The 16814-nt window shown below is 36.1% G+C and overlaps 1 long non-coding RNA gene across 5 annotated transcripts; it reads left to right on the top strand.

Annotated features, from left to right (window-relative positions):
• The first annotated feature begins 1083 nt into the window (after window positions 1-1083).
• On the top strand, window positions 1084-14615 carry LOC120321817. Of its 5 annotated transcripts, XR_005561539.2 has the most exons (4): window positions 1129-1245; window positions 2612-3068; window positions 4044-4378; window positions 14403-14615. It is a non-coding gene; the product is annotated as an uncharacterized LOC120321817 (long non-coding RNA). The 5 variants fall into 5 exon arrangements; XR_005561541.2 differs by lacking the exon at window positions 14403-14615 and having other exon boundaries at window positions 1084-1162; window positions 4044-4576; XR_005561538.1 differs by lacking the exon at window positions 14403-14615 and having other exon boundaries at window positions 1119-1245; window positions 4044-4576.
• Window positions 14616-16814: the final 2199 nt, after the last annotated feature.

Below are 16814 nucleotides of genomic sequence, written 5' to 3'. Positions count from 1 at the left end.
CGGCAGTGTACGCATGGAAGTTTTGAAGGCGTCACTAACATCAGGATGCTGATCTCGACGTTCATACTGACGGAAATTGCGAGATCGACTCTGCTTGTGATCCTGATCAAGAGTTAAGGTATAAAAATTCTGTCTTTCTCTTTGCCAATATAAACTTTAATATACCATTAAGTCCAATCAGTTACCAAGTAAATATTTCAAAACCATTTAAAAGCAAACTAAAAATCCTAATGCCGATGAAATATTTTTATTGTCTTCAAAAAGTTTTATCCAGATCGGAAAACCAATTATTGAATAATAAAATACGAATATTTAATACGGGATTAATAAAAACTATCAAGAAGAAGTAAAAAATTTTAAATACAACGGCATAGGTACATGATATTTTCAAAAAAAAACAAGAGAGAACGCTATAGTCGAGTTCCCCAACTATCTGATACCCGTTACACAGCTAGTGGAAGGGAGAAGGAGACTCTTAAACACAGTTTTTGGCGGTTTGTAGGCTTAATAGTGGGCGTGGCAGAAAGTTTTTTGGCAAATCGATAGAAATTTACAAGACTAATACAAAAATAAAAAAATATCAAAACATTTTTCAAAAGTGTGGGCGTAGCAGCAGTGGGCGTGGCAAAAAGTTTTTTGACAAATCGATAGAAATTTACAAGACCAATACAAAAATGAAAAAATATCAAAACATTTTTCAAAAGTGTGGGCGTGGCAGTTTTGGGCGGTTTGTGGGTGTTAGAGTGGGCGTGGCAACATGAATCGACAAACTTGCGCTGCGCCTATGTCTGTGGAGTCTGTATGCCTAATCTCAACTTTCTAGCTTTTGTAGTTCCTGAGATCACAGCGTTCATAGTATGAACTTCATACGGACGGACAGACAGACGGACATGGCCAAATCGACTCGGCTATTGATCCTGATCAAGAATATATATACTTTATATGGTCGGAAACGCTTCCTTCTGCCTGTTACATACTTTTCAACGAATCTAGTATACCCTTTTACTCTACGAGTAACGGGTATAAAAATGGGGTAATGCGTGCCTTGTTATTTAAATTTGCATCGACATATGTTTTATCATCTGGGTGACTTTAATACTATATAGATCATAAGAATGTGAAAGCTGTTAGATATACATACAGTAGTATACAATTAAGCATTGTGAGTGAGTGCAAGCTAGCCCCTTTTTTTGGAATGTCAAATAAAAATAAATAGCAAGAATTTTAGTTTAAGCTGATCATAGAGTGAGTACTGAGAAACACGAAAGAACATTTCGTCAAAATAATTGTGCCTACCAGTGTAGTTTTATAGGGACAAAATATTCTCGTGTGAGAGAATTGAACTTAACAATTCATTTAAAATACACATTTTAGAAATACTAATAATATGCGGTGGAAGAAAGAGTGCGAAATTATAGTCCTCTATTTGGGATTTAGTGAGTTTGTTTGCCGATTTGTATTATATTAAATTAATATTTTGAAAACGGAAACAATAAATTATTGATTTTAAAAATTCTGTATAGCTATAGTACAAATTCAAAATTGGGTTTTAAATTTTAAAATTGCCATTTAATTGATTATTTTGAGTATAAATATTACAGAAATTTCATTAAACATTTTTTCAGATAAATCACATATCTTAACGATTCTCTAATTAGATGAAGATTATACTATTGAAGACTTGAGGAATCTGAGAATTAAAAAAAAAAATTAACATAAAGATACCTTCAACATCTTTATGTTAATATTTTAAATATTTGAAAAAAAAAAGTTGATACAACCAGTACTACTTCTGTTCACTGATTTCAGTAAACAATTTTGTAAAAAGAGGCTCTTTAAAAAGAATTTCTTATTTAAAATTCCATTCAAATGTTTATTAATGGAATAAAGAAAACCAATATTACTTGTGTGCCCACATAGCACATAGCATAGCCGCTGCACGTGGAGCGGTACTATCTAAAGACCACCACAGTGGTGTAACGTTCTATACGTAAGATTATGATTTATGATATATTTGACTGATAACTATTTGTTTAAAAACTATTTCCGTATTTAGTGGGAAGTTCCGCCGCGATTTAGTAAACTATTGGTATCGATGTGCACTTAAGAAGTTCTAATACCTTTCTTTAATTCCCACGGGCCTTTAGATGAAGATTTTACTGTTGAAGACTATAGGAATCTGAGAATTAAAAAATAAAATTAACATAATGATGTTGAAGGTCACAACGGAAATATTTGAAAAAAAAAGTTGATACAACCAGTACTACTTCTGTTCACTGATTTCAGCAAACAATTTCTTATTTAAATGGACAATTCAAAATTCCATTCAAATGTTTAATAATGGAATAAAGAAAACCAATATTTCTTGTGTGCCCACATAGCATAGCATAGCCGCTGCACGTGGAGCGGTACTATTTAAAGACCACCACAGTGGTGTAACGTTCTATACGTAAGATTATGATTTATGATATATTTGACTGATAACTATTTGTTTAAAAACTATTTCCGTATTTAATGGGAAGTTCTGCCGCGACTTAGTAAACTATTGGTATCGATGTGCACTTAAGAAGTTCTAATACCTTTCTACTTTTATTTTTTGTGGCATTTTTAGATCAATTGCTAGAGGAAGAACATTCATTTTCTGACTTACGAGAAATGCCTTGTGAAAAACAAGGACATTCGTAGGATTTACTTAAAAGTTGCATCCACTCAACAATTTTAAGATTCCACACGTTTCGTTGGGTAAAGAGACCGCCCGCTCGATGTGTGCACTTGGGAAGTTATTGGCCGCTATCACTTATCAATTATAGTTTCATTGTGAACTATTTCAAAAATTCGCACTCCAATAGTTTGTTCCTTCCCCTACAAAAATTGTATTAAAGTATACTAAAAAAAAGATCTAATACGTATACGTTAGAGTGGACGTGGCAGAAAGTTTTTTGGCAAACCCATAGAAATTTACATATTTTTACGCCCAGCGCTATGGGATCAAAAGAGCAATATCTATCATAATAGAATCTTGGTGGAAAAAAATTGGACAGAGATGGAAAACATATTTGAAACAGAAAGTAAGTATAGATTTATTAATAACTGTGAACTATTTGTATTTACATATTTTTATTCGGTGTTTCTGTGAGTGCAAACAAAGTCGCGAAAGGCGTTTCTCATTAATTGGCCTGTTCTGAAATTAACATGATTGAAAGTTTCGTCGTTATGAGTTTCGGTGTCAATATAGATTTTTTGTGTTTCCATATCAATATAATAAGGCCCTTTCAGGTCAATATTTGTATTATGCAAAATACATATACTCTTCACAATTATATCAACAAAACTGGGATCTGTCTCAATAGGCTTCCAGAGAAGACGCCATTTGGATGTTATGATACCAAAGGTACATTCAATGCATCTTCGAGCTCTGGAAAGTCTACTGTTAAAATATTCGTTGTTTGCATTTATATCCCTTCTTGAATATGGCCTTAAAAGATTTTCGAGTAATGGATAAGCCTCATCACCAATAAAAACATATGGCATCTTTGTGTTTGTTCCAGGCAAGCAAGAATCTGGCGGCAATAATTGCCGAGCCTTTAGCATCATATACAGTTGTGATGCATTGAATGTTCCACCATCACTTTGTTTTCCGTAACCTCCAACTTCAATGGCAATAAATTTGCAATTGGCATCTGCTACCGCTTAAAGTACTATCGAAAAGTACTTTTTATAATTATAGAACATAGACCCAGAATCCGCTGGACACTTAATACGGATGTGTTTTCCATCAATTGCTCCAGCGCAATTGGGAAAGTTCCACAGATTCCAAAATTTGTCTGCCGTCTGGCTAATTATTTCCTTCGTGGGCTGAGGCATATGTAGCGGTTGTAGCTCCTCCCAAAAAGCTATTACAGTCTCTTTCACAACAACTGAAACATTAGTCCTCCCAATTTTAAATGAATATGCCTATGATGCGAAATATGCTCCAGTAGCTAAAAATCTGTAATTACGGATAATTTTCGACTTCAGTGTAATTAATACAATTTTTATTTCAGAAGGCTGTTTAAAAAAAAATGGAAGAACATCCGCGACCAGTTCCGAAGCGAATGGAAAAAAGTTCCTATTCCCAAATCTGGAGACCCTGGAATTTCGGAGGAGGCTTAAAGCCATTACACTTCTTGGCCTCATTTCACCAGTTTGCTTTTTTTAAAAGACCAAATGAAACCGCGCAAATTGGTTGGAAGTTTTGACGCATCATCACAATTTACCTTCGAGGCAGCTTCACCGGGATTTTCATCACAAGTGTCTCTAGATGAGACCATCTGTGAGGAAATTCGAGAGCTTTGTGATGATCAACCAATTTGTCCACCAAAAAAAAAATCAAAAGAAGGTGACTGCAGCGGAGGAACAAAAGTTGCTGTTGCTCGAAAAAAAAACAAATGGCAAAAAAAAGAAAGACGACGACGAGGCATTTTTTGATTATTATTATTATGCCGAATGGAAATTCAAAAAACAATTTTTAATGTTTCTTTTGACGATATTTCCGATACCGACAACTATAATACACAATAAATATATTAAAAGCTTACCTTACTGTTATTATTAATTTTTGACAAGGCAGTATAGAATGTATAACAAAATTTGGCCAATTCTTCATCAAACGACTATTAATTTTATTTAATATATAATCAAAAGTCGAAATAGACATACGCGTGTAGTTAAATAACCTATCTGGGTAGTTTCGCAAATCATTGTATAATTTGTTGAATTCCCCTTTTTCATTTCAGTTGGTGTTAAGGGGGTGGACGCCGGCTTTTTTTTTAATATAAAGTTTATAGTTGCACTTGATGCGAAAAATTCTTCGTCCGAATCCATCTCGTTCAAATGTATAAATAAAAAAAAGCAATGCAGCTCGCTTCTCGTCTCGCTCTCACACTGTCATCTTCTCGCTTTGCTCATAGCTTCTCGCTTCGCTTCGCTTCTCGTGCGCACTCTGCCGTCAGCCTAAGGCAGTGTTTTAAATTTTCATTTGTGCTGGTTGCTTGTATTTCTAAGCAAACCGCAAAAAACAGTCAGTAGATACTTTTTTAAGGTTAATTGTTTGAACTCCGATATTTTATATAAAATTAATTATCTTTAGAACTCGGAATTTTATGTTAAATCTTATTTAGATAAACAACTTTTATTGTCATGAGGTGCGTTCAGAGAATGTGTTAATGGCGCTTGAAATTTGAAGAGCATCTCATAGAAAGTCTACAACTTGTTAGTTTATGTCTGCGTTGGTATTGAATGTATTGTAAGTTGGTATAGGTCTGGCTGAGATTTCCTTAGGGATTTGACACTTTTGTTACTTTGGGATTGTTAATACCCTTATTTGATTTGATTGCTGTTTGTTTGAGGAGAATGCAAGGATAGAGAGGTTTATTTGGTCATTGTTGATCCCGAAAAGCGGAGCCGCCCCTTTGAAACAAACAGGAACCTCCTGAACGGTTGAAAATTATCTTAACCCTAACAATGAGAACTAGTACTTCATTGCTATTTTTATCTTTTTTGACGAGCACCAGCACAATGAGAACTAGTACTTCATTGCTATTTTTATCTTTTTTGACGAAGCCTTGCACCTACCATACCCTACTCCGGCGACTTACTCAATACCGCCAGTTTGAAGGTTTTCCAAAAATGCAGACTTAAATTGATTCAGCCCTATCTGGTTGTGTCTAAAATTTCCTTTTCCTTAAAATTATGGTGGTCCTGGAAATTAGAATAAGACTTCCTTACGGTATGTGGAAGATTCCCATAAATTTTAATTTTGTTATTAATAATTTACTTATGAGAAAACTTTAAATATTGTAGTGTTTGTGCTTCTAGGGGGCTAATGCTTTCTGTAAAAGAAAACAATTTTTTTTAATAAATTTATAATGTGAAAATAAACAGTGCACAAGTTTTTAAGTGCTGACGTTTAAAGTTTAGTAGGTCAATAACTTTTGACGAGAAAGCTTCAAATAGGGATCCTTTTAGAAATTGGGAAAAGATTGATAAGATAAAGAAAAATTAACAAATGTTTCGGCAGTGTACGCATGGAAGTTTTGAAGGCGTCACTAACATCAGGATGCTGATCTTGACGTTCATACTGACGGAAATTGCGAGATCGACTCTGCTTGTGATCCTGATCAAGAGTTAAGGTATAAAAATTCTGTCTTTCTCTTTGCCAATATAAACTTTAATATACCATTAAGTCCAATCAGTTACCAAGTAAATATTTCAAAACCATTTAAAAGCAAACTAAAAATCCTAATGCCGATGAAATAATTTTATTGTCTTCAAAAAGTTTTATCCAGATCGGAAAACCAATTATTGAATAATAAAATACGAATATTTAATACGGGATTAATAGAAACTATCAAGAAGAAGTAAAAAATTTTAAATACAACGGCATAGGTACATGATATTTTCAAAAAAAAACAAGAGAGAACGCTATAGTCGAGTTCCCCGACTATCTGATACCCGTTACACAGCTAGTGGAAGGGAGAAGGAGACTCTTAAACACAGTTTTTGGCGGTTTGTAGGCTTTATAGTGGGCGTGGCAGAAAGTTTTTTGGCAAATCGATAGAAATTTACAAGACTAATACAAAAATGAAAAAATATCAAAACATTTTTCAAAAGTGTGGGCGTAGCAGCAGTGGGCGTGGCAAAAAGTTTTTTGACAAATCGATAGAAATTTACAAGACCAATACAAAAATGAAAAAATATCAAAACATTTTTCAAAAGTGTGGGCGTGGCAGCTTTGGGCGGTTTGTGGGCGTTAGAGTGGGCGTGGCAAAATTTTTTTGGCAAATCGATAGAAATTTACAAGACCAATACAAAAATGAAAAAATTTTAAAACATTTTTCAAAAGTGTGGGCGTGGCAGTTTTGGGCGGTTTGTGGGCGTTAGAGTGGGCGTGGCAACATGAATCGACAAACTTGCGCTGCGTCTATGTCTGTGGAGTCTGTATGCCTAATCTCAACTTTCTAGCTTTTGTAGTTCCTGAGATCACAGCGTTCATAGTATGAACTTCATACGGACGGACAGACAGACGGACATGGCCAAATCGACTCGGCTATTGATCCTGATCAAGAATTTATATACTTTATATGGTCGGAAACGCTTCCTTCTGCCTGTTACATACTTTTCAACGAATCTAGTATACCCTTTTACTCTACGAGTAACGGGTATAAAAATGGGGTAATGCGTGCCTTGTTATTTAAATTTGCATCGACATATGTTTTATCATCTGGGTGACTTTAATACTATATAGATCATAAGAATGTGAAAGCTGTTAGATATACATACAGTAGTATACAATTAAGCATTGTGAGTGAGTGCAAGCTAACCTCTTTTTTTTGGAATGTCAAATAAAAAAAAAGCAAGAATTTTAGTCCAAGCTGATCATAGAGTACTGATAAACACGAAAGAACATTTCGTCAAAATAATTGTGCCTACCAGTGTAGTTTTATAGGGACAAAATATTCTCGTGTGAGAGACCCGAACTTAACAATTCATTTAAAATACACATTTTAGAATTGCGAAATAGTAATAATATGCGGTGGAAGAAAAAGTGCGAAATTATAGTCCTCTCTTTGGGATTTAGGGACTTTGTTTGCCGATTTGTATTATATTAAATTAATATTTTGAAAACGGAAACAATAAATTATTTATTTAACAAATTCTGTATACCTATAGTTCAAATTCAAAATTGGGTTTTAAATTTTAAAATTGCCATTTAATTGATTATTTTGAGTGTTACTAATTATTCCCTTTTAAAAATTATTACAGAAGTTTCATTAAACATTTTTTCAGATAAATCACATCTCTTAACGATTCTCTAATTAACGCGCGGGGCCCACGGCCACACCTCTCGCCCAACCGACCGAGGGGCGCTGCCGTGTATCGTACGGCTCGAATCGCGGGAAGATAGACGCGATATAGAAGACAGTAAAGGACGAGGAAATGTATATAGTAGTAAGATCTAAGAGTTCGTTAAGTATGTTAGTATTGATCGCTTTAAAAACGGCAGAGAGTCAGAATTAAAGATAATAGGATACAATCTATTATAGTTAGAACATAATGCTCTGTAGGGATCATGCAACTCATAATTAGATCTACAATGATTTAAAATTAGAGGTACATAATTTCTAGTAAATCTGCTCGGAACAGTGAAGTTTAGCCGACTAACCAGGTCGGGACTATCCACTTCACCACGAATAAGGTTTAAAATAAAGACTGTTCCAAGCATCGTTCTACGGTTAGCTAAAGAGGGTAAGCTAAATAACATTAATCTACTTGAATACGGAGGTAATCTAAGGTTTGCATCCCAATTAAGGCGCCGTAAGGCAAAAAGTAAGAAGTTCTTTTGAACCGATTCGATGCGGTCCGAGTAAACTTCATATTGTGGACTCCAAACAGGTGATCCATACTCGAGGATCGGACTGACTAGAGGTCTGAAAATTTAAGTTTAGGGTCCAGAAGAACACCAAGATCATCAACATGTGATATTTTGTTTAAAGAGCACCCACTTAAAGTGTAAGTTGCGTGCATTGAGTTGGCACGATAAAAGGTCATAACTTTACACTTAGAGCCATTTAAGTTTAATACGTTATCACGGCACCAGGTTTGAAAGCGATCTAGATCGGATTGTAAGTCCAAATGGCGAGAAAAGTCCTTATATTGCAAGCATAATTTTACATCATCAGCGTACATTAGTACACGCGAATGATTTATTATTAAGGGAAGGTCGTTAATAAATAAGGTAAAAAGGAGCGGACCTAGGTGGCTCCCTTGTGGGACGCCGGATGTGACAGAATACAAGAAAGAGAATTTTTAAGGAGGACCCGTTGCGTCCTGCCATTCAGATAACTTAGAATCCAATTAAGGAGATCAACAGGGAAACCTAATAAATAAAGTTTTTTTATTTAAAGTGAATGATTAACAGAGTCGAATGCTTTACTAAAATCCGTATAAATGACATCTGTTTGAAGATTATTTTTGAAGCCCTGTACTACGAAGGAGGTTAGCTCCAGAAGGTTAGTAGTTGTTGATCTGCGTTTCATGAACCCATGCTGACATGGTGATATAATTGACCTACAAAGGTGCTGCAAATGAGGAGTGATAACGTTTTCAAAAAGCTTAGGGATAGCAGAAAATTTGGGGATTCCTCTGTAATTGCTTGCATCCGATTTGCTACCTTTTTTATGGAGAGGGATCACAAAGGACTCCTTCCATATTTGGGGGAACTGTGTAGATTCCAGAGATAAGTTAAACAGTTTTAGTAGAGGCTTGCACAAGGCTTCCGCACAGAATCTAAGGACACAGCCAGGAATTCCGTCGGGACCTGGCGAATAGACAGGCTTAACTCGCTGAAGATCATAAAGCAGTGAGCTTTCGTTTAAAGTGGGACAGAATATTAAATTTGACTTTGATACCGCGTAAGAGTAAGGCGGTTCAGAATGAGGTAACGTAGAATATGTGGTTTGAAAAAACTTGGCAAATAGATCGGCTATTGCCTGATCCGATATTACCGAAGTATTTTCAGAAAATAGCGAGGAAGGGTAACTGGTTGTTCTGCGCTTAGTGTTAACGAAATTATAAAACTGTTTGGGATCCTGTGCGAACTGGAACTTACAACGGTTTAAATAATTCTTATGACACTGAGCGTTAAGCACGGTAAAATTTAACCGAGCACTTACATATTTAGAAAATATAGATTGAGAACCGGTATTTTTAAATTTTATATAAAGTCTGGACTTAACATTTCTTAGATGTGTCAACTCTTTATTAAACCAAGGAGGTTTGTTAGAGGTAGACGGATAGTACATCGGAACACAAGAGTTGAAAAATGATTTAATTGCAATATAAAAAATATCTATGGCATCGGCCATTATGCTGCAAGAATATAGATCGGGCCAATTAAAGCCAGATATAAAAAGATTTAGCCTCCGAAAGTTTGCCTTACGAAAACAATGAATTCGTTTGGTTGACTTATCTGGCCTCTCTTTTATTACGGTACCTGTGTCGATTGTCACCTCGAAAGTTGGATGGTATGGATCTTCTGGTTGACTAAGAGGTGCTACTCTAGTCAGAAACACACTTTCAGGACATGTAACAAAACATAGATCCAATAAACGACCAAGAGAATTCCGAATATAATTAACTTGCGACAACGATATGTCAAGCAAGCCGTCAATAAAGTCATGCTGTGCTATAGGCAGGAGAATATTCGACTGTTCTTCAGTGGACCACTTAGTGCCTGGTATATTAAAGTCACCTAGAACAACTAGTTGGTCCCTATCGGCCAGTCTGTTTGAAACGGATTGGATAGCGGACAAATGGTTAATATATTCAGGAAATTCAGAAGACGGCGGAATGTACGAGCACGTAAGATAAACATGGCTATCAGAAAATGACAGCTTTACGCATAAGAATTCTAAGTTACGGAACTCATCAAAAAGTACCTCCTCTGACGTGAGGGTAGACCTAACAGCAATTAGGACTCCCCCTCCCCGCTTGGAGGGACGATCCTGCCTGTATACTGTGTACATACCTGGAAAAACTTCGGAGTTAAGTATCTCCGGTTTTAACCAAGTCTCTGTAAACACAATAATATGGGATGCAAAGGAAAGGCTATTAGAATACAAATTAGTTACCTTTCTACACAAGCCTCTTACGTTTTGATAACAGATAGTGAGACTAGACTTTAGTTTTTATACCCGTTACTCGTAGAGTAAAAGGGTATACTAGATTCGTTGAAAAGTATGTAACAGGCAGAAGGAAGGGTTTCCGACCATATAAAGTATATATATTCTTGATCAGGACCAATAGCCGAGTCGATATGACCATGTCCGTCTGTCCGTCTGTCTGTCCGTCCGTATGAACGCTGTGATCTCAGGAACTACAAAAGCTAGAAAGTTGAGATTAAGCATACAGACTCCAGAGACATAGACGCAGCGCAAGTTTGTCGATTCATGTTGCCACGCCCACTCTAACGCCCACAAACCGCCCAAAACTGCCACGCCCACACTTTTGAAAAATGTTTTGAAATTTTTTCATTTTTGTATTGGTCTTGTAAATTTCTATCGATTTGCCAAAAAACTTTTTGCCACGCCCACTCTAACGCCCACAAACCGCCCAAAGCTGCTACGCCCACACTTTTAAAAAATGTTTTGAAATTTTTTCATTTTTGTATTGGTCTTGTAAATTTTTATCGATTTGCCAAAAAACTTTTTGCCACTCCCACTCTAACGCCCACAAACCGCCCAAAGCTGCTACTCCCACACTTCTGAAAAATGTTTTGATATGTTTTAATTTTTTTATTAGTCTTGTAAAATTCTATCGATTTGCCAAAAAACTTTCTGCCACGCCCACTATAACGCCTACAAACCGCCAAAAACTGTGTTTAAGACTCTCCTTCTCCCTTCCACTAGCTGAGTAACGGGTATCAGATAGTCGGGGAACTCGACTATAGCGTTCTCTCTTGTTTGAAGATAAAGAAGTAGAAGTAGTAGAGGAGGATGCGGCAGTGATCTGGCCACTTGTGGGAAGTTTAAATCCCACGGGCCCTTAGATGAAGATTTTACTATTGAAGACTTTAGGAATCTGAGAATTAAAAAAAAAAATTAACATAATGATGTTGAAGGTCACAACGGAAATATTTGAAAAAAAAAGTTGATACAACCAGTACTACTTCTGTTCACTGATTTCAGCAAACAATTTCTTATTTAAATGGACAATTCAAAATTCCATTCAAATGTTTAATAATGGAATAAAGAAAACCAATATTTCTTGTGTGCCCACATAGCATAGCATAGCCGCTGCACGTGGAGCGGTACTATTTAAAGACCACCACAGTGGTGTAACGTTCTATACGTAAGATTATGATTTATGATATATTTGACTGATAACTATTTGTTTAAAAACTATTTCCGTATTTAGTGGGAAGTTCCGCCGCGATTTAGTAAACTATTGGTATCGATGTGCACTTAAGAAGTTCTAATACCTTTCTTTAATTCCCACGGGCCTTTAGATGAAGATTTTACTGTTGAAGACTATAGGAATCTGAGAATTAAAAAATAAAATTAACATAAAGATGTTGAAGGTCACAACGGAAATATTTGAAAAAAAAAGTTGATACAACCAGTACTACTTCTGTTCACTGATTTCAGCAAACAATTTCTTATTTAAATGGACAATTCAAAATTCCATTCAAATGTTTAATAATGGAATAAAGAAAACCAATATTTCTTGTGTGCCCACATAGCATAGCATAGCCGCTGCACGTGGAGCGGTACTATTTAAAGACCACCACAGTGGTGTAACGTTCTATACGTAAGATTATGATTTATGATATATTTGACTGATAACTATTTGTTTAAAAACTATTTCCGTATTTAATGGGAAGTTCTGCCGCGATTTAGTAAACTATTGGTATCGATGTGCACTTAAGAAGTTCTAATACCTTTCTACTTTTATTTTTTTTTGTGGCATTTTTAGATCAATTGCTAGAGGAAGAACATTAATTTTCTGACTTACGAGAAATGCCTTCTGAAAAACAAGGACATTCGTAGGATTTACTTAAAAGTTGCATCCACTCAACAATTTTAAGATTCCACACGTTTCGTTGGGTAAAGAGACCGCCCGCTCGATGTGTGCACTTGGGAATTTATTGGCCGCTATCACTTATCAATTATAGTTTTATTGTGAACTATTTCAACAATTTGCACTCCTATAGTTTGTTCCCTCCCCTACAAAAATTGTATTAAAGTATACTAAAAAAAGATCTAATAGATATACATTTCGCAGAGTTTAAAGTTCAACAAGAGAGAACGCTATAGTCGAGTTCCCCGAATATCTGATACCCGTTAGTGGAAGGGAGAAGGAGAGTCTTAAGCACTGACAGTTTTTGGCGGTTTGTAGGCGTTAGAGTGGACGTGGCAGAAAGTTTTTTGGCAAACCCATAGAAATTTACATATTTTTACGCCCAGCGCTATGGGATCAAAAGAGCAATATCTATCATAATAGAATCTTGGTGGAAAAAAATTGGACAGAGATGGAAAACATATTTGAAACAGAAAGTAAGTATAGATCTATTAATAACTGTGAACTATTTGTATTTACATATTTTTATTCGGTGTTTCTGTGAGTGCAAACAAAGTCGTGAAAGGCGTTTCTCATTAATTGGCCTGTTCTGAAATTAACATGATTGAAAGTTTCGTCGTTATGAGTTTCGGTGTCAATATAGATTTTTTGTGTTTCCATATCAATATAATAAGGCCCTTTCAGGTCAATAATTGTATTATGCAAAATACATATACTCTTCACAATTATATCAACAAAACTGGGATCTGTCTCAATAGGCTTCCAGAGAAGACGTCATTTGGATGTTATGATACCAAAGGTACATTCAATGCATCTTCGAGCTCTGGAAAGTCTACTGTTAAAATATTCGTTGTTTGCATTTATATCCCTTCTTGAATATGGCCTTAAAAGATTTTCGAGTAATGGATAAGCCTCATCACCAATAAAAACATATGGCATCTTTGTGTTTGTTCCAGGCAAGCAAGAATCTGGCGGCAATAATTGTCGAGCCTGTAGCATCATATACAGTTGTGATGCATTGAATGTTCCACCATCACTTTGTTTTCCGTAACCTCCAACTTCAATGGCAATAAATTTGCAATTGGCATCTACTACCGCTTAAAGTACTATCGAAAAGTACTTTTTATAATTATAGAACATAGACCCAGAATCCGCTGGACACTTAATACGGATGTGTTTTCCATCAATTGCTCCAGCGCAATTGGGAAAGTTCCACAGATTCCAAAATTTGTCTGCCGTCTGGCTAATTATTTCCTTCGTGGGCTGAGGCATATGTAGCGGTTGTAGCTCCTCCCAAAAAGCTATTACAGTCTCTTTCACAACAACTGAAACATTAGTCCTCCCAATTTTAAATGAATATGCCTATGATGCGAAAGATGCTCTAGTAGCTAAAAATCTGTAATTACGGATAATTTTCGACTTCAGTGTAATTAATACAATTTTTATTTCAGAAGGCTGTTTAAAAAAAAATGGAAGAACATCCGCGACCAGTTCCGAAGCGAATGGAAAAAAGTTCCTATTCCCAAATCTGGAGACCCTGGAATTTCGGAGGAGGCTTAAAGCCATTACACTTCTTGGCCTCATTTCACCAGTTTGCTTTTTTTAAAAGACCAAATGAAACCGCGCAAATTGGTTGGAAGTTTTGACGCATCATCACAATTTACCTTCGAGGCAGCTTCACCGGGATTTTCATCACAAGTGTCTCTAGATGAGACCATCTGTGAGGAAATTCGAGAGCTTTGTGATGATCAACCAATTTGTCCACAAAAAAAAATCAAAAGAAGGTGACTGCAGCGGAGGAATTGGTTGCTATTGAACAACAAAAGTTGCTGTTGCTCGAAAAAAAAACAAATGGCAAAAAAAAGAAAGACGACGACGAGGCATTTTTTGATTATTATTATTATGCCGAATGGAAATTCAAAAAACAATTTTTAATGTTTCTTTTGACGATATTTCCGATACCGACAAACTATAATACACAATAAATATATTAAAAACTTACCTTAATGTTATTATTAATTTTGGACAAGGCAGTATAGGGTGTATAACAAAATTTGGCCAATTCTTCATCAAACGACTATTAATTTGTTTTTATTTCGTTTAAAGTGGGACAGAATATTAAATTTGACTTTGATACCGCGTAAGAGTAAGGCGGTTCAGAATGAGGTAACGTAGAATATGTGGTTTGAAAAAACTTGGCAAATAGATCGGCTATTGCCTGATCCGATATTACCGAAGTATTTTCAGAAAATAGCGAGGAAGGGTAACTGGTTGTTCTGCGCTTAGTGTTAACGAAATTATAAAACTGTTTGGGATCCTGTGCGAACTGGAACTTACAACGGTTTAAATAATTCTTATGACACTGAGCGTTAAGCACGGTAAAATTTAACCGAGCACTTACATATTTAGAAAATATAGATTGAGAACCGGTATTTTTAAATTTTATATAAAGTCTGGACTTAACATTTCTTAGATGTGTCAACTCTTTATTAAACCAATGAGGTTTGTTAGAGGTAGACGGATAGTACATCGGAACACAAGAGTTGAAAAATGATTTAATTGCAATATAAAAAATATCTATGGCATCGGCCATTATGCTGCAAGAATATAGATCGGGCCAATTAAAGCCAGATATAAAAAGATTTAGCCTCCGAAAGTTTGCCTTACGAAAACAATGAATTCGTTTGGTTGACTTATCTGGCCTCTCTTTTATTACGGTACCTGTGTCGATTGTCACCTCGAAAGTTGGATGGTATGGATCTTCTGGTTGACTAAGAGGTGCTACTCTAGTCAGAAACACACTTTCAGGACATGTAACAAAACATAGATCCAATAAACGACCAAGAGAATTCCGAATATAATTAACTTGCGACAACGATATGTCAAGCAAGCCGTCAATAAAGTCATGCTGTGCTATAGGCAGGAGAATATTCGACTGTTCTTCAGTGGACCACTTAGTGCCTGGTATATTAAAGTCACCTAGAACAACTAGTTGGTCCCTATCGGCCAGTCTGTTTGAAACGGATTGGATAGCGGACAAATGGTTAATATATTCAGGAAATTCAGAAGACGGCGGAATGTACGAGCACGTAAGATAAACATGGCTATCAGAAAATGACAGCTTTACGCATAAGAATTCTAAGTTACGGAACTCATCAAAAAGTACCTCCTCTGACGTGAGGGTAGACCTAACAGCAATTAGGACTCCCCCTCCCCGCTTGGAGGGACGATCCTGCCTGTATACTGTGTACATACCTGGAAAAACTTCGGAGTTAAGTATCTCCGGTTTTAACCAAGTCTCTGTAAACACAATAATATGGGATGCAAAGGAAAGGCTATTAGAATACAAATTAGTTACCTTTCTACACAAGCCTCTTACGTTTTGATAACAGATAGTGAGACTAGACTTTAGTTTTTATACCCGTTACTCGTAGAGTAAAAGGGTATACTAGATTCGTTGAAAAGTATGTAACAGGCAGAAGGAAGGGTTTCCGACCATATAAAGTATATATATTCTTGATCAGGACCAATAGCCGAGTCGATATGACCATGTCCGTCTGTCCGTCTGTCTGTCCGTCCGTATGAACGCTGTGATCTCAGGAACTACAAAAGCTAGAAAGTTGAGATTAAGCATACAGACTCCAGAGACATAGACGCAGCGCAAGTTTGTCGATTCATGTTGCCACGCCCACTCTAACGCCCACAAACCGCCCAAAACTGCCACGCCCACACTTTTGAAAAATGTTTTGAAATTTTTTCATTTTTGTATTGGTCTTGTAAATTTCTATCGATTTGCCAAAAAACTTTTTGCCACGCCCACTCTAACGCCCACAAACCGCCCAAAGCTGCTACGCCCACACTTTTAAAAAATGTTTTGAAATTTTTTCATTTTTGTATTGGTCTTGTAAATTTTTATCGATTTGCCAAAAAACTTTTTGCCACTCCCACTCTAACGCCCACAAACCGCCCAAAGCTGCTACTCCCACACTTCTGAAAAATGTTTTGATATGTTTTAATTTTTTTATTAGTCTTGTAAAATTCTATCGATTTGCCAAAAAACTTTCTGCCACGCCCACTATAACGCCTACAAACCGCCAAAAACTGTGTTTAAGACTCTCCTTCTCCCTTCCACTAGCTGAGTAACGGGTATCAGATAGTCGGGGAACTCGACTATAGCGTTCTCTCTTGTTTGAAGA

Source organism: Drosophila yakuba, chromosome 3R, assembly GCF_016746365.2.
Source record: "Drosophila yakuba strain Tai18E2 chromosome 3R, Prin_Dyak_Tai18E2_2.1, whole genome shotgun sequence".
Taxonomy (NCBI): Eukaryota; Metazoa; Arthropoda; class Insecta; order Diptera; family Drosophilidae; genus Drosophila; species Drosophila yakuba.
Note: the sequence above shows the minus strand (reverse complement) of the source record. Positions and strands in the feature narration are given on the sequence as shown.